We start from the raw sequence: 26869 nt of genomic DNA on the forward strand, positions 1-26869 counted from the left end.
CTTAACTTAAACGAATAACAATGACTCAGAACGTGTTGCATATATGAAGAGGACAAAAAAAATTTGTATCAATCCTTTCGTACAGCATTCCCGCGCGCTAACTACTTCGCCGCGGCAAACAACAGAAAAGAACTACTTAATCTCACACTATTTTGTAGAGGAACGTAGGCTGACTTCGTTGGCAAACGGTGCTGCGTAAGTCATAAATGTGTGATAGTTTTGAAGGTTTCCAATATCAGTCTTCACATAATTGCTTTCCATTGTTACTTCAAAGTTGTAAACACGTTTCGATAATTACTAACTAAATCATTTGTGGGAAAAAGTGCACATAAGTCACTAGTAACGTCAGTTCACACTCATGAAATATACGTAAGCAGAGCTGATGTCTTGATATTTAATGATCTTTAAACTCTTATTTGCATAAAAATAACACGTATTTTGAGAGAATATTGACCGAAACCGTTTTTTTAATGTAATCATTCACAATAACAACCTAACCTAACCATATTTCTAACAAAGGAAAATAGTCTATTATCAACTCACTTTCCAACAGGATCCTCTGGTGATTCTTTAGTAACACAATCACTAAATCCAAAGCTGAAACCGCTTAACATGTTTAAAATAACAAATTATAGGTGTACATAAACCACAGCTCACCGATCGACAGGGCCACACCGAAATCCAAAACCTCTCGGTACAATTGTCGTAAAATCGGTGGGAGGACCGTTCGGTAACAGGGTAGGGTTGTGTGGGGAAGGAGACCAGACAGCGAGGTCATCGATCTCATCGGATTAGGGAAGGACGGGGAAGGAAGTCGGCCGTGCCCATTGAAAGGAACCATCCCTGCATTTTCCTGGAGCGATTTAGGGAAATCACGGAAACCCTAAATCAGGATGGCCGGACGCGGGATTGAACTGTCGTCCTCCCGAATGCGAGTCCAGTGTCTAACCACTGCGCCACCTCGCTCGGTTCGATAACGGGTCTCAGAAGCTTACTGAATAGGATATTTTGATAAAGAACCGAAAATGACGTCACTACCGAGACTAACCTACTACACCGATCGGTATGAACGATACAGAATAGGGCCCCTGTCTTCTACTCACGCCACAGCACCGACCTGCACGCCTCGACTGGTGCAGTCAGACGATCACTTGGAAGATGGAATGACACGCCGTGGTCTTCAGCGATGAAAGCAGATTCTGCCTGCACGCAAGTTATGGTCGTTTGTGTGTACGACGTAGACTTGGGGAGCGCTGTCTCCGTAGAGCGCATTCGTCCTAGATACTCTGGCCCCACCCCAGAACCTTATGGTCTGGGGTTCGATAAGCTACAAGTCTCTTTCACCTTTGTTATTTCTGAAGAGGACTCGGACCATGCAGAACGTTCTTAGTCCCGTTCTTTTGCCTCCCGTGCAGTGGGAAGGTGAGATGTTGTTCCAACAGGATAATGCTAGCCCACACACTGCTCATGAAAGTCAACGTTCTAAATAAGACATGCAGCAACTTTCCTGGTCAGCAGGAACTCCAGACTTGTCTGCAATCGAGCACATGTGGGATATGATGGGACGAGAAGTGACTCGTGTCACTCGTTAACCAACAACTCTTGTAAAACTAACTGAACAGGACAGTATACGCCATCTGTACGATCGACTCGATGTCAGAGTTCAAAATGGTTCAAATGGCTCTGAGCACTATGCGACTTAACTGCTGTGGTCATCTGTCGCCTAGAACTTAGAACTAATTAAACCTAACTAACCTAAGGACATCATACACATCCATGCCCGAGGCAGGATTCGAACCTGCGACAGGAGCGGTCGCTCGGCTCCAGACTGTAGCGCCCAGAACCGCACGGCCCCTCCGACCGGCTGATGTCAGAGTCAACGCCTGCATTGCCTCCTGTGGAGGCTACACTGCCATGGAAGTTTCAGCTTGGTAGATACCTGGTACCTCTGAACTGCTTCTGCTTCGATCTGTAGTTGTAATCATTTCATATAATCCAAATGCACTGTTTGCGACAATAAATCTTGATTGAATTTCAAACCTCTAAAAGGGTGTACTAATTTTTCTCCGGTAGTATATTTGCTGCCAAATTCACACATCTGTAAGACCGGGAAGTGAGCTATATGTCCTCGTCGCTCACTAAGCAGTGTTGAAAACATCTGTAGTTCATAATATGAAGTACCTTCAATTAAATATTGTCTTAATTTATAATTTTGTTCTTGGTCGTATGGGTCCTTTTCCTAAGCCATCTGAAATCAAATAAGGCCGGCCGGGGTGGCCGAGCCCTTCTAGGCGCTACAGTCTGGAACCGCGCGACCGCTACGGTCGCATGTTCGAATCCTGCCTCGAGCATGGATGTGAATTATGTCCTTAGGTTTAATTAGTTCTAAGTTCTAGGGGACTGATGACCTTAGAAGTTAAGTCCTATGGTGCTCAGAGCCAAATAAAATAAATAAAAGTAAATTCCCAACTAAAAGTAAATGAACGACGTCCAAATGTATACACATCTTAGGATATAATAAGCAATATCGATAAAGTAGTAGAGTAATTGTTTATTTGTTGTTACATTGCTTTTAAATAAGATAATTAAACACCACAGAAATAACAGTGAAAGATATCTGTTACTTTTCTCTGATATGTCTGGAAGTAATGAGAGAAAAGTGGCCCCAATTTGTGCCATTGGTATGAAAATGGCAAAAGAGTAAATACCCATAAAGTCACTGCGGGCCCCTAATTAACGTTCCGAAGTGAAAGTAAAAAAGCACTCGCAGGCAACAAAACAAAACTTCCAACTGCACCACAAGGTACCAGACCTACATCTCGACTAGGAAGAGAAGTTTTATAATACAACTGGATACAATAGGTACAGACAGAAAGACAATGGAGATCCTTCAAGACAGAGAAAAAGAATATTGCCGATCAACCAACCACCCAGAAGATTGATGGTTTCTAAATCCAGTCACAGGCCAAACTTTTAAAGGAATAGTTCCATCTATACTAACAAAAAGAGTTGAGCTCCTATACGTAGTCAGCGTAACATTTTGAAATCGGATTACGCAAAGCCCCGGAAATAGACTTGTTAAGAGTATACAGTATGCAGACTTTATTCTGCCGAACAATAAATAAAGGCACGAATGGTAAATAGCGGACAATGAACGGTACAGGACCCCTCGTCTGTTTTACACCGAGTTGTTTGTCAGAGTTAATTGGGAATGACGTACCGCCCCCCGCTCTTTGCTACTGCTCCACTGCGAACAACGCACAAAACGAAAATGACCATTATAATCCCTCTGCCTGTTCCAGAGCGCTCCAGCATGATACCTTCTGCAATGAGCCACATCGGTTCAACCTAATTTGGCGCACTAATTGGAAGGAAGTAACTTTCCTGGAAAAGAGAACTATCTATTGTCTCGAAAGCGCAAATAAACAATTTTCACAGCTGTATAAATGTGAACTGCGATCGTAAATGAACTAACATCATCTGCCAAACTCCAAATTTAGCTAGAGACTAAAAAAATCCCTTTGTAGTAGCTGATGATAAAACTGAATTAGTTGGTCGCAGGACATCGAGGTTGCTAGTTCTCATACCAAAGTCGCGTGAGACGAATATTGTTAAACTGAGTAAGAGGGGTTGAAAGATTGATTCGGCGTCAAGCATATTCTGTCTTCGCAAGAGTGTTTCTCCATCGCCTTACAACATCACTTCTTCCTGCCATCTTATAACCTAAGGTTAGTTTTGGAAGTCATTTACTCTCCATTCTTTTTAAATTTCACACCACCAGATACTGAAGTATTTAATAATCGTTAAATCAAGACCCTAAGCTGTCGACAGGCGTTGATATACATCAACGGGGACAGTTGAAAATGTGTGCCGCGACCGGGACTCGAACCCGGGATCTCCGGCTTACATGGCAGACGCTCTACCCACGTGAGCCACCGAGGGCACAAACGATGGTGCGACTGCAGGGATTTATCCCTTGCACCGTCTAACAACCCTACCACAACAAAGGTCAGCATTTAATAACGATTGTGGTGTTGCTCACGCTGCTAAATACTGCATTTTCGGGCAACAAGAGTTATATTATGTGGCAGGTATCATTAGAGCACAGTTAATAAAGTCATTTCATGTAATAATCAAAAAACTAGGCACTCATCTTTTTGTGTTTCCCACGCTGGTCTCGTCGTAAAATCATGGCTCAATCGTTGAAAATCTAGGTGGTTATGATTCCAAGCTCGGATGCAAAGAGGCTTAGGTTTTATTCTGCTATATTCAAAAGTTTTGTAGATGCGCTTCTCAAACCATTCTTGGAGATTAAACCTTTCAAAGTTAGCACAATAGTGATGTAAAAGAATAATCAGCACTCCGAATTTAAGTTACACTTCCTTTTAATTGCTTTTATTGTAATATCACGTAACACACAAAACATCACTTCATAATACAAAACATACTTGAAAACATCTTCCTCACAGTCACTGTTAAAGTTCACATTTTATAAGCGGACTACAATACGCGTCTTTGGCTCTGAGCACTATGGGACTCAACTGCTGAGGTCATTAGTCAATACGCGTCTTTCCAACATGACGTCCACGACTTGCCATTTTCAAGGTCCGACTCTCTAACAACTTAACAACTAACAACCGCTTACGCGTCCAAAAATCAGAGTTACAAGTACATCAAACATCATAGTGACAAAAGAAAGAATACACGTAAGAATAATATCATTGCAATATAAACATATCGATGTATCAGAAGTGAAATCAAATCTGAATGTTGTCTCAGAAATATGTTAAGTAGTTAACAGAAATACAGTAGAATATTACTGGTATCGAGAGGTTCAGGTGAGGTACCATAATGGTTACGTAATTCAAGTACCATTACAACCCTCCCCGTGATACCCACGTTCCCAACGTAATGTCCGCATGCTACATTCGTAGTGCCCCTGCTCACTACACTCATTACTCGCGGCAGACAATCTTACCGAGTCCCGTAAGAGTTCGGACAATGAGTGTGCATCCAGCACAGAAGCAGAAAGTCAATGGCCAGTTAGCCTTAACTATATGAAGATTGTATCTTTTCTTTCGGACATGTCCGAAAGAACAGATACCATCTTCATACTGAAGTATTTGGTTGTTCCGCTTTCAGTTGCCTCTGCTTTTAGCTCTTCTCAACTGTTTCGTTTTCTGTGTGGTCTACTCTTCACTATCCTTTTCTTCTTAGAAACTTTGCTTCTTCACTTTGTATTTTACCTAATGTTCTTTTTGTAGGTACCCACATTCACTCCTGTGGAGAAGTACTAGAAGAGCCACAGTTTTATAAATCTTTTCTTTCATTTCTTGTCTGGTCTTCTTTTAAATACATTGTGAATGGTGGCACATACATTTCCTAATCTAGCCAGGTTTTTTCATCTCGGTCTTTAATACTATTTAGCCCAGTATTAAATCAGTAATAAGTGAAAGACGACACTCGTTCTAAAATCACATTATTCATAACGAATTTGATTCGAACCGGATCTTTGCCCAAGAAAGCCATCCCTTTAGTCTCCGTTTTTATCAATTTCAACCCTGTATTGTTCACAAAGGTAATTGGGGTGGCACAGTGCGCGTTCTGAATCGTCGTCTTTTCCTTGCGATGGCGGGGAATCATCTGCAGACAGCACCAAAAGAAGGGACCATAGAATAAAAGACGGTAAAGAGATGCAAAACAAATGAAACAGGTCATACCGGGACAACCATGATGCGTGTCGGTAAGAACGGCCGCGGGCTGCTGGCAGCAGACTACTGAGCGCGCGCGTGAGTGACAAGTAAACAGCGGGCGTCGCTCACACGGGAGTGAGTTCTTACCGACATGCATCAGTGTTATCCCTGTAGGACCTGTTTCATTTGTTTTGCATCTCTTTACCGTCTTTTATTCTATGGTCCCTTCTTTTGGTGCTGTTAACTATGTCCTGTCTTTGTGCCTCAACTACTATTTAAAACTGCTGTTCATTTTTAAGTCCTTTTTCCTGTTTTACAACTTCATTGTCGTTTCAGAGCGGACCTCCTTTTATAGCCGTCTTCTCCCTTCCACCTGTTTTAAATTTTGAGTTTCATCACTATTTCGACGAATACTTACTGGGAAGTATGCGACGTCCAATGCGCTCAAATTTTTCATGTAAATGAGATGAAAATAAGTAAATTGACTACTATATTTAAATTTGCTTTTCTCAGTTACATATTATTCATCACATTATTTTTCTCCCTCGAATCTGGCCGTTTCTAAAAGAAGTTAAAATTTCCAAATCCCTGTGTGTTATTCTTCTTCATTTAGACGTAAATGAAGATTCAATTCTAACGTTGAAAAACCATAGTACTATCAAAGGATCATTCAACAACTTTTTGCGGGTTTGTGGTTTATTTAACAAAAATGCAATAACAGTTGATATTTTCTCTTATGTCTCAATAAGGATATTTTACTGCTCGTAGAAAAACAAACTTTCTTCACCTGGCCGAGTATCACTGTAGGGCGAAAGAAGGTAATGTATCATGTTCTGAACGAGAAGAATATAACTGCCTTTATTGACTAGTTAATATAGCAATCTCCCAGGTTTTCTCCCCGTGATTCGTTAATAGTGAGCTCCCAGTTGTTCAGCCGAGTTGTTGTGCAGAAAATGGAAATAGTAACTCGGTTGAACACTCGGAACCTCACTATTTAAGGCTAACATAGCGTCTTTTATTACTTCTTTCTTTGGACATGCAGGTGTCTTCTATGTTCTACTGGTGTGCACTAACGAACCTCTGGGGTAGGCTGAAACATTTAATCCATCATTGTCACCGAAATAAACATACCGAGCCGCTGCCATGTTTATACGAGGGATCATAAAATTAACATACATCTACATCGATACTCCCCCCCCCCCCCCCCAGCCATGAACCATGGACTTTGCCGTTGGTGGGGTGGCTTGCGTGCCTCAGCGATGCAGATGGCCGTACCGTAGGTGCAACCACAACGGATGGGTATCTGTTGAGAGACCAGAGAAACGTGTGGTTCCTGAAGAGAGGCAGCATCCTTTTCAGTAGTTGCAAGGGCAACAGTCTGGATGATTAAACTGATCTAGCCTTGTAACACTAACCAAAACGGCCTTGCTGTGCTGGTACTGCGAACGGCTGAAAGCAAGGGGAAACTACAGCCGTAATTTTTCCCGAGGGCACGCAGCCTTACTGTATTGTTAAATAATGAGGGCGTCCTCTTGGGTAAAATATTCCGGAGGTAAAATAGTCCCCCATTCGGATCTCCTGGCGGGGACTACTCAAGAGGACGTCGTTATCAGGAGAAAGAAAACTGGCGTTCTACGGGTCGGAGCGTGGAATGTCAGATCCCTTAATCGAGCAGGTAGGTTAGAAAATTTAAAAAGGAAAATGGGTAGGTTAAAGTTAGATGTAGTGGGAATTATGAAGTGCGGTGGCAGGAGGAACAAGACTTTTGGACAGGTGAATACAGGGTTATAAATATAAAATCAAATAGGGGTAACGCAGAAGTAGGTTTAATAATGAATAAGAAAATAGGAGTACGGGTAACCTACTACAAACAGCATAGTGAACGCATTATTGTGGCCAAGACAGACACGAAGCCCACGCCTATTACAGTAGTACAAGTTTATATGCCAACTAGCTCTGCAAATGAAGAAATTGATGAAATGTATGATGAGATAAGAGAAATTATTCAGGTAGTGAAGGGAGACGAAAATATAATAGTCATGGGTGACTGGAATTCAAGAGCAGGAAAAGGGAGAGAAGGAAACATAGTAGGTGAATATGGATTGGGGGCAAGAAATGAAAGAGGAAGCCGTCTGGTAGAATTTTGCACAGAGCATAACTTAATCATAGCTAACACTTGGTTCTAGAATCATGAAAGAAGGTTGTATACATGGAAGAACCCCGGAGATACTAGAAGGTTTCATATAGATTATATAATGGTAAGACAGATTTAGGAACCAGGTTTTAAATTGTAAGACATTTCCAGGGGCAAATCTGGACTCTGACCACAATCTATTGGTTATAAACTGTAGATTAAAACTGAAGAAACTGCAAAAAGGTGGGAATTTAAGGAGATGGGACCTGGATGAACTGACTAAACCAGAGGTTGTAGGGAGTTTCAGGGAAAGCATAAGGGAACAATTGACAGGAATGGAGGAAAGAAGTACAGTAGAAGAACAATGGGTAGCTCTGAGGGATGAAGTAGTGAAGGCAGCAGAGGACCAAGTAGGTAAAAAGACGAGGGCTACTAGAAATCCTTGGATTTAATTGATGAAATGAGAAAATATAAAAATGCAGTAAATGAAGCAGGCAAAAAGGAATACAAAAATCTCAAAAATGAGATCGACAGGAAGTGCAAAACTGCTAAGCAGGGATGGCTAGAGGACAAATGTAAGGATGTAGAGGCTTATCTCACTAGGGATAAGATAGATACTGCCTACAGGAAAATTAAAGAGACCTTGGCAGAAAAGAGAACCACTTGTATGAATATCAAGAGCTCAGATGGAAACCCAGTTCTAAGCAAAGCAGAAAGGTGGAAGGAGTATATAGAGGGTTTATACAAGAGCGATGTACTTGAGGACAGTATTATGGAAATGGAAGAGGATGTAGATGAAGATGAAATGGGAGATACGACACTGCGTGAAGAGTTTGACAGAGCACTGAAAGACCTAAGTCGAAACAAGGCCCCTGGAGTAGACAACATTCCATTAGAACTACTGACGGCCTTGGGAGAGCCAGTCATGACAAAACTCTACCATCTGGTGAGCAAGATGTATGAGACAGGCGAAATACCCTCAGACTTCAAGAGGAATATGATAATTCCAATCCCAAAGAAAGCAGGTGTTGACAGATCTGAAAATTACCGAACAATCAGTTTAATAAGTCACAGCTGCAAAATACTAACGCGAATTCTTTATAGACCAATGGAAAAATTGGTAGAAGTCGACCTCGGGGAAGATCAGTTTCGATTCCGTAGAAATGTTGGAACACGTGAGGCAATACTGACCTTACGCCTTATCTTAGAAGAAAGATTAAGAAAAGGCAAACCTACTTTTCTAGAATTTGTAGACTTAGGGAAAGCTTTTGACAATGTTGACTGGAATACTCTCTTTCAAATTATAAAGGTGGCAGGGGTAAAATACAGGGTGCGAAAGACTATTTACAATTTGTACAAGAACCAGATGGCAGTTATAAGAGTCGAGGGGCATGAAAGGGAAGCAGTGGTTGGGAAGGGAGTGAGACAGGGTTGTAGCCTATCCCCGACATTGTTCAATCTGTATATTGAGCAAGCAGTAAAGGAAACAAAAGAAAAATTCGGAGTAGGTATGAAAGTCCATGGAGAAGAAATAAAGACTTTGAGGTTCGCCGATAATAGCGTAATTCTGTCAGAGACAGCAAAGGACTTGGAAGAGCAGTTGAACGTAATGGACAGTGTCTTGAAAGGAGGATATAAGATGAACAACAAAAGCAAAACGAGGATAATGGAATGTAGTCGAATTAAGTCGGGTGATGCTGAGGGAATTAGATTAGGAAATGAGACGCTTAAAGCAGTAAATGAGTTTTTTTATTTGGGGAGCAAAATAACTGATGATGGTCGAAGTAGATAGGATATAAAATGTAGACTGGCAATGGCAAGGAAAGCGTTTCTGAAGAAGAGGAATTTGTTAACATCGAGTATAGATTTAAGTGTCAGGAAGTCGTTTCTGAAAGTATTTGTATTGAGTGTAGCCATGTATGAAAGTGAAACATGGACGATAAATAGTTTGGACAGGAAGAGAATAGAAGCTTTCGAAATGTGGTGCTACAGAAGAACGCTGAAGATTAGACGGGTAGATCACGTAACTAATGAGGAGCTATTGAATAGAATAGGGGAGAAGAGGAGTTTGTGGCACCACTCGACTAGAAGAAGAGACCGGTTGGTAGGGCATGTTCTGAGGCATCAAGCGATCACAAATTTAGCATTGGAGGGCAGCGTGGAGGGTAAAAATCGTATAGGGAGACCAATAGATGAATACATTAAGCAGATTCAGAAGGATGTAGGTTGCAGTAAGTACTGGGAGATGAAGAAGCTTGCACAGGATAGAGTAGCATGGAGAGCTGCATCAAACCAGTCTCAGGACTGAAGACCACAACAACAACAACAACAACAACACTGAAAATCACATTTAAGTGTCTGGCAGAGTGTTCGTCGAACCACTATAGCAATCATACTCTATTATTCTAATCTCGTACAGCGCGCCGAAGCAACGAATACCTATATCTTTCGGTGCGACCTCTCACTTACCTTATTTTATTATGATGATCATTACTCCCTATGTAGGTCAGCGCCAACAAAACATTTTCGTGTTTGGAGGAGAAGGTTGGTGTTTGAAATTTCGTGAGATGTTTACGCAGCAACGAAAAACGGCTTTGTTTTAATGATTACCACCCAAAATCCTGTATCATTTCAGTGACTCCCCCCCCTATTTCGTGACAGTACAAAACGTGCTGCCGTTCTTTAAACTTTTTCGATGTACTCCGTCAATCCTATCTGGTAAGGATCCCACACCGCGCAGCTGTATTCCAAAAGAGGGCGGACGAGCGTAGCGTAGGGTGTCTCTTTAGTAGATCTGTTTCATTTTATAAGTGTCCTGCCAATAAAACGCAGTGTTTGGTTTGCCACCCCAAAAATATTTTCTACGTGTTCCTTCCAATTGAAATTCTAGGTATTTGTTTGAATTTACGGCCCTTAGATTTGATTTACTTATCTTGTAACTGAAGTTTAACGGATTTCTTGCGGCAGTTATGTGGATGACGTCACACTTTTCGTAATTCAGGGTCAATTGCCGTTTTCTCACCATTCAGATACCTTTTCTAAATCGTTTTCTATTCGTTTTGATCTTCTGATGACTTCACCACTCGATAAATGACAGCGCCGTCTGCAAACAACCTAAGACGGCTGATCGGATTGCTCCCAAATCGTTTTTATAGATGAGGAACAGAAAAGGGCCTATAACACTAGCTTGGGGAACGCCAGAAATCGCTTCTGTTTTACTGAATGACTTCCCGTCAATTACTACGAACTGTGACCTCTGAATGGAAATCACGAATCCAGTCACATAACTAAGACGATATTCCATAAGCACGAAATTTCACTACAAGCCGCTTCTGTGGTACAGTGTCAACAGCCTTCTGGAAATCTAGAAATACGGAATCAGTTTGAAATCCCTTGTCAATAGCACTCAACATTTCGTGTGAGTAAAGGGCTAGACCGATGTTTTTTTTTTTTAATCCGTGTTGACTGTGTGTTAAAAGACCCTTTTCTTCGGGGTAATTCATAATGTTAGAACACAATATATGTTCCAGAATGCTGTTGCATATGAGTCTGTAATTTAGTGGATTACTCCTACTACTATTCTTGAATGTTGGTGTGACCTGTGCAACTTTTCAGTCTTTGCCCGTCGAGCGAACGGCTGTATATGAGCTATTGTATCAGCATACTCTGAAAGGAACCTAACTGTTAAACAGTCTGGATCGGAAGACTTGCTTTTCGTAAAGTATTTAAATTGCTTCACTACTCCGAGGATATCTACTTCTACTTTACTGATGCTGGCAGCTGTTCTTGGTTTGAATTCTGGAATATTTACTTCGTCTTCTCTGGTGAACGAATTTCGGAAGGCTGTGTTTAGTAACTCTTCATCTACATTTACGTGATTACTCTGCTATTCAGAATAAGTGCCTGGCAGAGGGTTTAATGAAGCACCGTCAAGCTGTCTCTCTACCGTTCCACTCGCGAAATGCGTTCGGGAAAAACAAGCACTTGAATTTTTCTGTGAGAGCCCTGATTTCTCTTATTTTATCGTGATGATCAATTCTACCAATGTAGGTGGATGCCAACAGAATGTTTTCGCAATCGGAGGAGAAAACTGGTGATTGATGTTTCATGAGAAGATCCCGTCGCAACGAAAAAACGCCTTTGTTTTAATGATTGCCACTCCAATTCACATATTGTGTCTGTGGCACTATCTCCCCTATTTCGCGATAATACAAAACGAGCCTTCCTTCTTTGAACTTTTTCAGTGTCATCCGTCAGTCCCACCTGATGCGGATCAAACATCGCACAGCAGTACTCCAGAATAGGGCGGACAAGCGAGGTGTAAGGAGTCTCTTTAGTAGATCTGTTGCAACTTCTAAGTGGTTGAAAATGGCTCTGAGCACTATGGGACTTAACATCTATGGTCATCAGTCCCCTAGAACTTAGAACTACTTAAACCTAACTAACCTAAGGACATCACACAACACCCAGTCAACACGAGGCAGAGAAAATCCCTGACCCCGCCGGGAATCGAACCCGGGAACCCGTACGTGGCAACTTCTAAGTGTTCTGCCAATGAATTGTAGTCTTTGGTTTGCTCTAACCACAACGTTATCTATGTGATCGTTCCAATTAAGGTTATTTGTGACTGTAATCCCTAAGTATTTAGTCGAATTTACAGCCTTCAGATTTGTGGACTTATCGCGTAATCGAAATTTAGCAGATTTCTTTTAATACTCATGTGAATAACTTCACACTTTTCTTTATTCAGGGTCAATTGCCACATTTCGCACCACAAAGATATCGTATCTAAATCATTTTGTAATTCATTTTGGTCATCCGATGACTTTACAAGACGCTAAATGACAGCATCATCTGCAAATAATCTACGACGGCTACTCAGATTGTCTCCTATGTCGTTAATATAGATCAGGAACAATAGAGGACCCATAACACTTCCTTGGGGAACGCCGGATATTACTTCTGTTTTACTCTATGATTTTCCGTCTATTACTACGAATTGTGGCCTTTCTGACAGGAAATCACGAATCCACTCGCACAGCTGGTGTCGAAAGCCTTCTGAAAATCTAAAAATATGGAGTCAATTTGACATCCTCAGTCGATAGCACTCATTACTTCATGAGTATAAAGAGCTCGTTGTGTTCCGCAAGAACGATATTTTCTGAATCCATGCTGACTTTGTGTCAAGAAACCGTTTCCTTCGAGGTACTTCATAATTTTCGAATACTGTGTATGTTACAAAACCCTACTGCAAATCGACGTTAGTGATACGGGCCTGTATTCAGCGGATTACTCCTATTTCCCTTTTTGGGTATTGGTGTGACTTGAGCAACTTTACAGTCTTTAGATACGAAACTTCCTGTGAGCGAGCGGTTGTATATAATTGCTAAATATGGAGCTCTTGCGCCAGCATACTCTGAAAGGAACCTGACTGATATACCATCTCCACCAGAAACCTTGCCTTTAGTAAGTTATTTAGGCTACTTTGCTACACTGAGGATATCTACTTCTATGTTTCTCGTCTTCGCAGTTGTTCTTGGTTGGGATTCTGGAATATTTACTTCGTCTTTGGTGAAGGAATTTCGGAAAACCGTGTTTATAACTCTGCTTCGGTGACACTGTCATCAGTAACTTCACCGTTGTTATCGCGCAGTGAAGGTATTGATTGCGTCTTGCCACTGGTTTGCTTTATATATGACCAGAATCTCTTTGGGTTTTCTGCCAGATTCCGTGACAGAGTTTCGTTGTGGAAATTATTAAAATCTTCTCACTTTGAACACGCGCTATATTTCGAACTTACGCAAAACTTTGCCAATCTTCAGGATTTTGCGTTCTTTTAAATTTGGCATGCTTTTTTCGTTGCTTCTGCAACAGCGATCTGCCCCTTTTGTGTACCATGGGGGATCAGTTCCATCACTTATTAATTTACGTGGTATATATCTCTCAATTGCTGTCGATACTATCTCTTTGAAATCATTCCATATCTTTTCTACGCTTACGTGATCAGATCGGTAGGAGTGGAGACTGTCTCTAAAAGTCGTTAAGAGCATTTATATCAGCTTTTTTAAATAGATGTACGTTGCGTTTCTTTTTGATGGTTGTGGGTGTTACGGTATTCAGCCTAGCAGCAACTGCCTTGTGGTCGCTAATCCCTGTATTCGTCATGATACTCCCTATTTTTCCAGGATTATTTGTTGCTAAGAGGACAATTATGCTTTTGCAACCATTTACGCTTCGAGTAGGCGCATGAACTAATTGTTCAAAATAATTTTCTGAGAAAGCATTCAGTACAATTTCGGATGACGTTTTATGCCTGCCGCCGGATTTAAACGTACAATTTTTCCAGCATATCGAGGGTAGATTGAAGTCGCCACCTACTATAATTGTATGAGTGGGCTACCTATTTGAAATAAGATTCAAGTTTTCTTTAAACTGTTCAGCAACTATATCTTCTGAGGCGATGGGGTCGGTAAAACGATCTAATTAATAGTTTAGTCCGATTGTCAAGTATAACCTCTAGCCACACTATTTCGCAGGAACTATCTACTTCAATTTCACTACAAGGTAAACTACTTCTGACAGCAATAGATACTCCACCACCAACTGTGTTTCATCTATCCTTTCTGAATACTGTTAGATAGCTTGAAAAAATTTCGGCTGAACTTATTTCCGGCTTTAGCGAGCTTTCTGTACCTGTAACTACGCTCCTGGAAATGGAAAAAAGAACACATTGACACCGGTGTGTCAGACCCACCATACTTGCTCCGGACACTGCGAGAGGGCTGTACAAGCAATGATCACACGCACGGCACAGCGGACACACCAGGAACCGCGGTGTTGGCCGTCGAATGGCGCTAGCTGCGCAGCATTTGTGCACCGCCGCCGTCAGTGTCAGCCAGTTTGCCGTGGCATACGGAGCTCCATCGCAGTCTTTAACACTGGTAGCATGCCGCGACAGCGTGGACGTGAACCGTATGTGCAGTTGACGGACTTTGAGCGAGGGCGTATAGTGGGCATGCGGGAGGCCGGGTGGACGTACCGCCGAATTGCTCAACACGTGGGGCGTGAGGTCTCCACAGTACATCGATGTTGTCGCCAGTGGTCGGCGGAAGGTGCACGTGCCCGTCGACCTGGGACCGGACCGCAGCGACGCACGGATGCACGCCAAGACCGTAGGATCCTACGCAGTGCCGTAGGGGACCTCACCGCCACTTCCCAGCAAATTAGGGACACTGTTGCTCCTGGGGTATCGGCGAGGACCATTCGCAACCGTCTCCATGAAGCTGGGCTACGGTCCCGCACACCGTTAGGCCGTCTTCCGCTCACGCCCCAACATCGTGCAGCCCGCCTCCAGTGGTGTCGCGACAGGCGTGAATGGAGGGACGAATGGAGATGTGTCGTCTTCAGCGATGAGGGTCGCTTCTGCCTTGGTGCCAATGATGGTCGTATGCGTGTTTGGCGCCGTGCAGGTGAGCGCCACAATCAGGACTGCATACGACCGAGGCACACAGGGCCAACACCCGGCATCATGGTGTGGGGAGCGATCTCCTACACTGGCCGTACACCACTGGTGATCGTCGAGGGGACACTGAATAGTGCCCGGTACATCCAAACCGTCATCGAACCCATCGTTCTACCATTCCTAGACCGGCAAGGGAACTTGCTGTTCCAACAGGACAATGCACGTCCGCATGTATCCCGTGCCACCCAACGTGCTCTAGAAGGTGTAAGTCAACTACCCTGGCCAGCAAGATCTCCGGATCTGTCCCCCATTGAGCATGTTTGGGACTGGATGAAGCGTCGTCTCACGCGGTCTGCACGTCCAGTACGAACGCTGGTCCAACTGAGGCGCCAGGTGGAAATGGCATGGCAAGCCGTTCCACAGGACTACATCCAGCATCTCTACGATCGTCTCCATGGGAGAATAGCAACCTGCATTGCTGCGAAAGGTGGATATACACTGTACTAGTGCCGACATTGTGCATGCTCTGTTGCCTGTGTCTATGTGCCTTTGGTTCTGTCAGTGTGATCATGTGATGTATCTGACCCCAGGAATGTGTCAATAAAGTTTCCCCTTCCTGGGACAATGAATTCACGGTGTTCTTATTCCAATTTCCAGGAGTGTATTTGAGCTTCAGTGCCTTCTATTACGGCTTGGAGCTCTGGTTCTTTTCCAATACAGCTACGATAATTTACAACTACAATACCTATCGTTTACTATCTTACTGTGCTTTTCCTGCCCCCTTTTAGACGGGCGTCCCTTCTGTGGTTTCCTGAGACCCTCTAACCTAAAAAACCGCCCAGTCCCTTCCACACAGCCCCCACCACCCGTGTAGCCGCTTCCTGTGTGTAGCGGACTCCTGATCTATTAAGCGGAACCCGGAAACCCCCCAACCGGATGACGCAAGTCAAGGAATCTGCAGCCTACACGGCCACACAACCGCCTGAGCCTCTGATTCAGACCCTCCAATCGGCTCTGCACCAAAGGACCACAGTCCGTTCTGTCGACGATGCTGCAGATGGTGAGCTCCGCCTTAATCTCGGAAGCAAGACTGGCAGTCTTTAGCATTTCCGCTAGCCGCCCGAAACCAGAGAGAATCTGCTTTGATCCAAAGCGACACACGTCATTGGTACCGACAAGGGCTACCACCTGCAGTTGGTTGCGCCCTGTACTCTTCATGGCATCCGGAAGCACCCTTTCCACATCCGGAATGACTCCCCCTGGTATGCACACGGAGTGCACACTACTTTGGTAGCTCTGTCTCGATAGTATTTCCGTTGCTGTCGCTCAGAGAAGGCATTGATTGTGTCTTGCCGTTAACGTACTTCACGTACCTCCGGAATTAAACAAGTATTTTCGCCAACATAAGTCACCACCAACTGTAGTTGTATGAGTCAGGTACGTGTTTGAAACCAAACTCAAATTTTCTTTGAATCTTTCAGCTGTTGTAACATCTGAGTTAGGAGGTCGATAAAAGGATCAAATTATTATTTTAATTCGGTTGCCAAGAATGACTTCTGCCCATATTAACTCACAGGAACTATCTACTTCAATTTCGCAACAAGCTAAACGACTTCTAAGAGCAAGAAACACGCCAACTATATTTAGCCTATCCTTTCGGAACACCGTTAGGTTCAAAATGGCTCTGAGCACTATGGGACCTAACATCTGTGGTCATCAGTCCCCTAGAACTTAGAACTACTTAAATATAACTAACCTAAGGACATCACACACATCCATGCCCGAGGCAGGAGTCGAACCTGCGACCGTAGCAGTCGCGCGGTTCCGGACTGACGCGCCTAGAACACCGTTAGGCTCTTCACAAAAATTTCGGCTGAACTTATCTCGGGCTTCAGCCAGCTATCAATGCCTATAACGATTTGAGCATCAGTGCTTTCCATTAGCGCTTGGAGCTGCGGTACTTTCCCACCACAGCTAGGACAATTTACGACTATTACACCGATTTTGTGCCTGGTTAACTTATTATTTTATCTAACATGTATTTTGTGCATTTAGAACAACAATACAAAAATCTTAGATGTGGGAATATTTAATATGGGGCTCCATTATGGTTTGCACAAGTATGGTACTAAGACTGAATGACGCTCGTAGTCAGGTGCAGATTAACCTGTAACTTGTGTAAGTAGTGCCAGGTGTATTTTGTAAATAATACAGGCAATTTAGATTCGGAAATATTTAATTTTAGCGTACAATATGCCTTGCACAAAATGGAGAACAAATATTGCACTTTACTCCTTCCCAAGTGGAAAGAGTGTGTTTACACTGAGGAGACAGAAGTCATAGGATACCTCCTAATATCGTGTCGAACATCACTTTGCCAGATGTAGTGCAGCAACTCAATGTGACATGGACTCAACTGGTCGTTGGAAGTCCCGTGCAGAAAGATTGAGGCATGCTGCCGCTGTAGCCATCCATATTTGCGAAAGTGTTGCCAGTGCAGGATATTGTGTACAAACTGACCTCCCGATTACATCTCATAAAAGTTCGATGGTATTCATGTCAGGCGATATGCGTGGCCAAATCACCCCTCGAATTTTTCAGAACGTTTTTCAAACCAATCGCGAACAATTGTGGCACAGTGACGTGGCGCTTTGTCGTCCATAAAAACGAAGCCCACGAAAGGCTGCAAATGGTCTCCAAGTAGCTGAGCAAACCACTTTCCAGTCAACGATGGTTCAGTTGGAGGACAGGACCATTTCATGTTATACCAGCCCACACCATTATGGAACTAAAATCAGATTGCACAATGCCTTGTTAACAACTTTGCTCCAGGGGCTTCATGTGGTCAGTGCTACACTTGAACCCTACCATAAGCTCTTACAAACTGAAATCGGGACTCATTTGACCAGACCAGGGTTTTCCAACCGTCTAGGGTCCAATCGATATGGTCACGGCCCCGGAGAGGCATTGCAGGTATTTTCGTGCTGTTCGCAAAGGCACTCGTGTCAGTCGTCGGCTACCATAGCCCATTAACGCCAGATTTTGCCACATTGTGCTAACGAATACGTTTCTATCTGATACGTTCGTTGTACGTCCCACATTGATTTCTGCAGTAATTTTTATGTGAAGACCGTCGGCCATTGCGTTGTCGATGGTGAGAGGTAATGCCTGAAATTTGGTATTCTCGGCAACGTCATTGCTGTATCTTTAATAAATAATGCATACATTTTAGAGTTTTGAACTTGGTATAGTCATCAACTGTAAAGCGACAGTCTTGTAAAGAATGAAAGAATCAGACAGTCAGTTGCATAACACAGTTTTCTTAGAATCCTTGACATAAGTTTCGACAATCATAAAATTATTTTCTTCAAAAGAAGATTATCACACATAGAAATTATACACTGACTACGAAAGGTTCAAGCAAAACAGAAATGACAAATGTAGGATAAACTACTAAGCTCCGAAAGTATAGACTTGTTTGTTACATATTATGCTGCAAAGGTACGTTAGAATAAAGTCGTTCGTCTCCTGTCAAGTAAATCTTTACCTCAAAACAATAAAATAACAGATCATAGGTATCAGATAAAAACAGTATGAACTTCACGGTTAGTTAGTTGTTATCTGATGACCATGATCTATTATTTTACTTTTTCGAGGTGAAAGCTGTGCGGTATAGTCGCGCGGTCTTGGGCGTCTTGTCACGGTTCGCGTGGCTCCCGCCATCGGAGGTTCGAGACCTCCCTCGGCCATGGGTGTGTGTGTTCTCCTTAGCGTAAGTTAGTTTAAGTTCGATTAAGTAGTGTGTAAGCTTAGAGACCTATGACCTCAGCAGTCTGTTCCCAAACGACCACACTACAAATTTCCAAAATTTTTTCCGAGGGGTAATTTTAATTTACAAGTGCGAAACGGCTTCTTTATAACGTACCTTTACTGGTCAGTATGTAACAAGTAAGTGTGTTCTCTTGGATTTTAGTAGTTTAATCTGCATTTGCCATTTCTGTTTTACTTGAACCTTTCGTAACCAATGCATTATTTCTAGCTCCGACAATCTCCTCTTGAAGAAGATCATTTTATAATTATCGAAACCTTTGGCAAGACTTCTAATAAACCTATGTAACACAACTGGTTGGCTGTTTCTTTCATCATTTCCAAGACTAATATAGGCATTTCAGTAGTGGAAGTAACACTGTGACACTTGACAAATAACATTTTGTGCCAGTGTGTCTTGCTGACAAAACTTTTCTATTGCTGACAAATGGTTCAAATAGCTCTAAGCACTATGAGACTTAACATCTGAGGTCATCATTCCCCTAGACTTAGAACTACTTAAACCTAACTAACCTAAGGACATCACGCACATCCATGCCCGAGGCAGGATTCGAACTTGCGACCGTAGCAGCTATTGCTGATAAATAACACTGTAATTTTAGACGTGCAGATACTGTAAGCGACAGAAGTGTTGTCAAGATCTTTACATATTTTGTATGCTTTGTGTTGGGTGGGGGGGAGGAGGAGGAGGAAGAGAGAGAGAGAGAGAGAGAGATAGAGATGAAATTCACTAAGGAATCGTAATTTTTGCTGACGAAACTGGGCGGATACTGGTGACAAAATAGTTCTCGCATTCCTACCCCCACATGTAGACAAAACAGACATGCGTCTACATCTTCATATACTCTCCAACTCATTTATGGTGCACGGTGATTGGTTCCGTGTACCACTGATGGTCATTTCTGGAGAACGTCATGATACACCGCCAAGAGCTGCTGACAAAATTTATTTACGAACAGTCAGTCTCGACTGCAAATTTTATGACTGACGATACAGTTTGTGTCACTATGTGACAACGGTGCCGAATTCATGGACTTTATATAGCCAGTTTCTACGAACCCGATGATGGCCCATGGACTGAAACTGATTGATCAATAGAGAAATTTTGTCAGCAGCTCTTGGCGATAAAATACGACGTTTCTCAAATATTAACGAGTTGTTGGTAACCACCTACTAAAAATAGATTTGTGATTTCCTTTCTTGTTCTGCTCGCAAGCAGAGCAAAGGAAAATCGATTGTCTATATGTCTCCGTATGCGTCCTAATTTCTCTAACCTTCGTGGTCCACATGCAAAATATACGTCGGCGGCAGTAGATTCGTTATGTAGTCAACCTCAAACGCCGGTTCTCTAAGTTTTGTCATTAATGATTTACGAAAAGAACGTCGTCTTCCCTCCAGGAACGTCCATTTGAATTCACGAAGCTTCTCTATAATACTCGCGTGTTAATCGAACCTAGTGTTAACAATTCTAGCAGCCCACTCGATATGGCTTCGATGTCGTGCTTTAATCCGACCTGTGGTTGGGAAGAGGGGGGAGAGATCCCTAACACTCGAGCAGTACAGAAGAATGGGTCGCACTAGTGTTCTACATGTGGTCCCCTTTATAGATAAACTGCACTTTGCTAAAATTCTCCCAATATACCGAAGCCGATCATTTGCCTCTCTTGCTACCGCCGTTACGTTCTGCTTCCATTTCATATAACTTTGCAGTGTCACATCCATATATTCAGTCGACGTGGCTGTGCCAATCAGCACACTACTAATACTATATTCGAGCACTACGAGATTATCTTTCCTATTCATCTGAGTTCACTTCCATTTTTCTGCGTTTAGATTAAGCTGCCATTCAAGCAGAAATTTTGACGAAGTCACCTTGTATCCTCGTGCAGTCACTCAACGACGACACCTTCCCGTGTAGAGCAGTGTCATCAGGAAACAGCCACATATTGCTGCCCACCCTGTCCGTCAGATCATTTATGTACTCAGAAAATAACACATGTCCTATCACACTTCCCTGGGGCAGTCCTGACCATAACCTCGTCTCTGACAAACAACCACCGTCTAGGACAGCGCACTGGCTTCTACCACATAAGAAATCTTCGAGCTTAACATGTACAGGAACCTAAACGGTATACTCGGAACTTCATTAACAGTCTGCAGTCAATCACTGCGTGCTTTCCGAAAATCTAGGAATATGGAATCTACCCGTTGCCTTCATCCACGGTTCACAGGGTATCATATGAAAACAGGGCAAACTGAGTTTTGCATAAGCGACGCTTTCTAAATCGTTGGTGATGTGAGGAAACGTATTATATTCGAAACCAGAATATGTTCACTAATTCTGCAGAAAACAGATGTTAAGGATATTCGTCTGCAATTTTGCAGGTTCGTTCTTTTACCCTACTCATGTTTAGAATGCACCTGCGCTAGGAACGTGGCACTGGGTGAGAGATCCGCTATAAGTCCTGGCTAAGTAAGGGCCCAGTGCGACAGAGTACTTTCCGTAAAACCGAACTGGGATTTCATCTCGACCTAGCGACTAACTTGTTTGCAACACTAGTGACGGTTCAAAAGACATTGCCGCACGTATGTGTGCAGCGAAATGTGGGCAAGAATCGTCATAGGTATATTACTTTTAACCAAAAGTATAAGTGCTATGTGTGCTTGTAGGTTATATTCTCGCCATTTCTCTATTACCTGTTGTAAAGTTAAATATATTATCTGTGATTGATCTGCCTTTTCCAAATCCAGTCTGTCCTCTAATGAGAATTTCCTAAATTTTTTCACAGTTATTTCCAGAACCCATGCATACACTCCATGACAAACAAACGATGTATGTCAAAAGAATTATCTGAATGGGACTGAAATCGTTAGCTGTAATGTACATGTACAGAAGACAGATAATTCCAGTTACAGAAAGACTGGATGATTTATTCAAGAGAAAGAGACCCACAAATAAACCAAGTGAATAACGCGTTGATCCCGCTCTGGTCTTTATGCAAGCAGTTATTCCGCTTCGCCTTTGCTTGACAGAGTTGCTGGATGTCCTCCTGAAGTATATCGTACCAAATTCTGTCCAATTGGCGCGTTTTATCGTCAAAATATTGAATTGGTTGGAGGGCCTTATTCATAATACTCCAATGTTCTCAATTCGGAAGAAACCAAGGTAGGGTTTGTCAAGCACGATGACAAGCACAGTAGACACTCTCGCAATGTGACACTTAAGTTCAGGATGGCTTGCCTTGCAGGGAAATAAACCGCGGCATAGAATGCCTTCGACATATCGCTGTGCTGTAAGGGTGCCGCGGATGACAACCAAAGGGGTTCTGCTAAGAGAGGAAATGGCCTGGTTGTCGGGCCATATGGCAGGCGACAGCCATGTTAACATCCCACCGCTGTCCAGGCTTCTCCAGCCACGTTTTCACTGGTCATCAGGGTTCAGATCCAAGCGGAATTCACCACAGAAAACAGTTCTACTCCAGTCAATGAGATTTCAGGCCGAAGACATGTCTGGTGTCGCCTCGGACAACGGGAAGATTCCAGTCTTACAGTCGCTCACCGTAATGCGTGACAGTCAGGACTGATGGTCTGAGTGCCAATTATTTTCATAGCTGGACATCTTTGGTTGCCATCTGCGGCACCCTTACATCACAGAGGAACCTCGACGATATCGACGATATTCTACACCCCATTTTGTTGCCCTTCATGGTAAGCTATCCAGGGCTTACATTTCAGCAAGATAATACCCGCGTACACACGCTGAGATAATCTGCTTCTTGCCTTCGTGCTTGTCAAACCCCACCTTTCCCAGGAAGATCAGCGGATCTGTCTCCAGTAGAAAACGTTATGGGCAGGGCCCTCAAACTATCTCGACATTTTGACGTCCTACTACTTGTTGTAGTTGTAGGTCTTCAGTCCTGAGATTGGTTTGATGCAGCTCTCCATGCTACTCTATCCTGTGCAAGCTTCTTCGTCTCCCAGTACTTACTGCAACCTACATCCTTCTGAATCTGCTTAATGTATTCATCTCTTGGTCTCCCTCTACGATTTTTACACTCCACGCTGCCCTCCAATGCTAAATTTGTGATCCCTTCATGCCTCAGAACATGTCCTACCAACCGACCCCTTCCTCTTGTCAAGTTGTGCCACAAACTCCTCTTCTCCCCAATTCTATTCAATACCTCCTCATTAGTTATCTGATCCACCCATCTGATCTTCAGAATTCTTCTGTAGCACCACATTTAGAAAGCTTCTATTCTCTTCTTTTCCAAACTATTTATTGTCCATGTTTCACTTCCATACATGGCTACACTCCGTACAAATATTTTCAGAAACGACTTCCTGACATTTCAATCTATACTCGATAACAAATTTCTCTTCTTCAGAAATGCTTTCCTTGCCATTGCCAGTCTACATTTTATATCCTGTCTACTTCGACCATCATCAGTTATTTTGCTCCCCAAATAGCAAAACTCCTTTACTACTTTAAGTGTCTTATTTCCTAATCTAATTCCCTCAGCATCACCCGACTTAATTTGACAACATTCCATTATCCTCGTTTTGTTTTTGTTGATGTTCATCTTATATCCAACTTTCAAGACACTGACCATTACGTTCAACTGCTGTTCCAAGTCTTTTGCTGTCTCTGACAGAATTACAATATCATCGGCGAACTTCAAAGTTTTTATTTCTTCCCCATGGATTTTAATACCTACTCGGAACTATTGTTTCCTTTACTGCTTGCTCAATATACAGATTGAATAGCATTGGGGAGAGGCTACAACATTGTCTCATTCCCTTCCCAACCACTGCTTCCCTTTCATGTCCCTCGACTCTTATAACTGCCATCTGCTTTCTGTACAAATTGTAAATAGCCTTTCGCTCCCTGTATTTTATCCATGCCATCTTCGGAATTTGAAAGAGAGTATTCCAGTCAACATTGTCAAAAGCTTTCTCTAAGTCTGAAAATGCTAGAAACCTAGGTTTGCCTTTCCTTAATCTTTCTTCTAAGATAAGTCGTAGAGTCAGTAATGCCTCACGTGTTCCAACATTTCTACGGAATCCAAACTGATCTTCCCCGAGGTCGGCTTCTACCAGTTTTTCCGTTCGCCTGTAAAGAATTCGCGTTAGTATTTTGCAGCTGTGACTTATTAAACTGATACTAATATATCCGCCGTCCGCGGATAGGAAAATCTCAGAGTGTGAGTTATAGCGTTTTTATTTAAACTAAATTCTTTCTTCAAAATTTACAAAACTATATTCGTGAGGTAGGACTGATCCTCCAAGCCTACCAATAACTAAATCAGAGATTCTTCTAAACATAAACTGTCTGTAGTAACCATACAACTTCACCAAACCAATCCCCGGGCGTCTCGTGAAGAGCGGCGCGGAGTCCACGTTGCCGTCACCTGAGTCCGAGGACGAATAGAGGCCCTGCGAGGATGGCTCCGGTACGCTGGCGGCGGTGGACGATGACGCGGCGGCTACGATGATGCCAGTGGGCTCACTCGGCGTGAACTGCCTCTCCAGGTTTTTTTTTCTTTATTGTTATTTTTAAACCCTGTTTACAGGCAGGCCATCAGCAGCATACTACGCCGCTCTTTGGCCACAGAGAAACACAAAAGACACAAATGAAGACAATTAGAGAAAAAATACGGTGGACATATAAACGGAGACATACACATTTAAAATACATGGAGCCGTTCACGGGCGTAGAGTCCAAGATAAAATTTGTTCAGACACTTGGACACACACAGAGACGAAAATTGTCACACGCGAACGGAGGAGCACAAAACGAATAACACTGAACCACTTAAGCACAAAACGACGGCACAAACAGAAACACGAGGATCTCCGGCACGTGAATGTTCACTAAGCGTGTACGAGTCCGGGGACCTGCCAAGACAGGAGGAGGGGGGGGGGGGGGGGGAGAGGGAGCTGGGAGAGCAGAGATGCCACGGGCAGGGGAGATAGGGGGGAGGGAGGAAGGGGGAGTATCTTAGTATTAAGATTCTTTTACAGGGAGTGCAGTGGAGCTGACGCTGAAATCATTAAGTATTTGGTTGTATCATCGCTAGTCTCACTGAACTCTTCTGAACTCTACATGTCATGTGTGGTCTGGCGTCTCCTTACCAGCAACAGGTCCCAGGTTCAAACTAGTCAATTCCCTAAAAAACACGCTCAGAGCGTCGTTGCGCGAAAGTGGTAGGGAGACACGACCTAGAACAGACACCACGCAGAATGTTAGAGAATGGCGACCCTGCCAGGATGGTAAAATACCATGACTGAAGGACGACCACATGCCTAACTAGGTCAGAAAAATATCCTGTTGAAAAATTTTCGTAGTAAAAAAATTTTTCCTTAAGTTATAAATAGTCTAAAACAGTAGCTGCAGCGATAGATAGTAAGAAAGTATTCAATAGAAAGTGAGACATTCTAGCAGAGACAGTAGCATAATTAAGTTATGAATTTTAATATTGTTAGAATTAAGTTTTCTCTCCAATGCAAGCGCACAGGTGGCGGATACATCGTTGACAAGTTGGTTCTGACCCAACAAGTAAGTGAATGGTTTGTCAAGTCGTGTGTGCAAAAAGTTTATGAAACGCGTGAGATCGTATGAGCGCATGTTGACGCGAAGTAGAGCGCGTGAATTGCTTTTGAAACAGAAAATAAGGGATTCGGAAAGACTAGCAATGACAGATCGAGACCTTGACCGAATTGAGGTAGAGACCCAACATGAAGATGGACAGAGAATAGAGGACAGTACAACAGACGATGCAGTATCGCGAGAAATAGGACAGATACCGCACCATAACGAGGATAATGTACGCCAAGGCACAGAAAACCTAGGTCAGCATACGACAGAGGAGCAGGAAAGTAGAGGGACAGCCGATGAAGATTCTAACTTGCGTCTTGAATACGTAGAACCCATAGTACAAGTAATCAGAGCTCCCTCACCACAGAGTACAAGTAATTCGAGCAGAAACGTGTCACCGCACACTTCTACGCAATCGGTTGCAAACCAACACTTGGGCGAAAACACAGAGCGTAGGACGTCGGAAGAAAACGCAATAGGACCCACCAATCTGGCAGAATTATTACAATTAATGACGGAAACCATGACAAGACAAAATAAAGAAATTGCGAGCCAAATTAAAATTCAGAATGCAGAAACGACGAAACAAATTGCAGAAACCACGAGACAAATGCGTGAGATTAAAGAACAAAACAAAAAAATTCAGTTACACCTAAGTCATATTGAAGACGAGGCAAAAGAATTTCGAGAAGTGATAGGAAACTTAATAACAGGTCACAATCAATTGAGAATAGACATTGACAAGGTACAAGCGGACGTACAAACATTGCGTAATGGCATTCAGGACGAGATAAAAACATTACGTAACAACACCCAGGGAGAAGTCAAGAAACTAGAGAAACAGATAAACGTAATTACTAGACAAGCAGCAGGTAAAGCGCGTGAAATTGTTGAAAACAGTGTGTTACACGAACGTATCACAAAAGCAGCGCTGAAAAGATATGATAACCGCATAGTCAAAATAGAAGCGCAAACGAAGCGACAATTTCAGAAATTGCGAACAGAGCTGTTGCAAACCATTGAAGAGCGTAGTGAACAGGATCGAACAAGCACTGAGTCTGCAACCACATCCGTATCTGTAACAGCACCGCAAAAACACGCAATTAACGAAGATATCATGCATTTTAGATTCCAATCACAGGCGGAAAATAACAACG

Source organism: Schistocerca nitens, chromosome 9 (assembly GCF_023898315.1).
Source record: "Schistocerca nitens isolate TAMUIC-IGC-003100 chromosome 9, iqSchNite1.1, whole genome shotgun sequence".
Taxonomy (NCBI): domain Eukaryota; kingdom Metazoa; phylum Arthropoda; class Insecta; order Orthoptera; family Acrididae; genus Schistocerca; species Schistocerca nitens.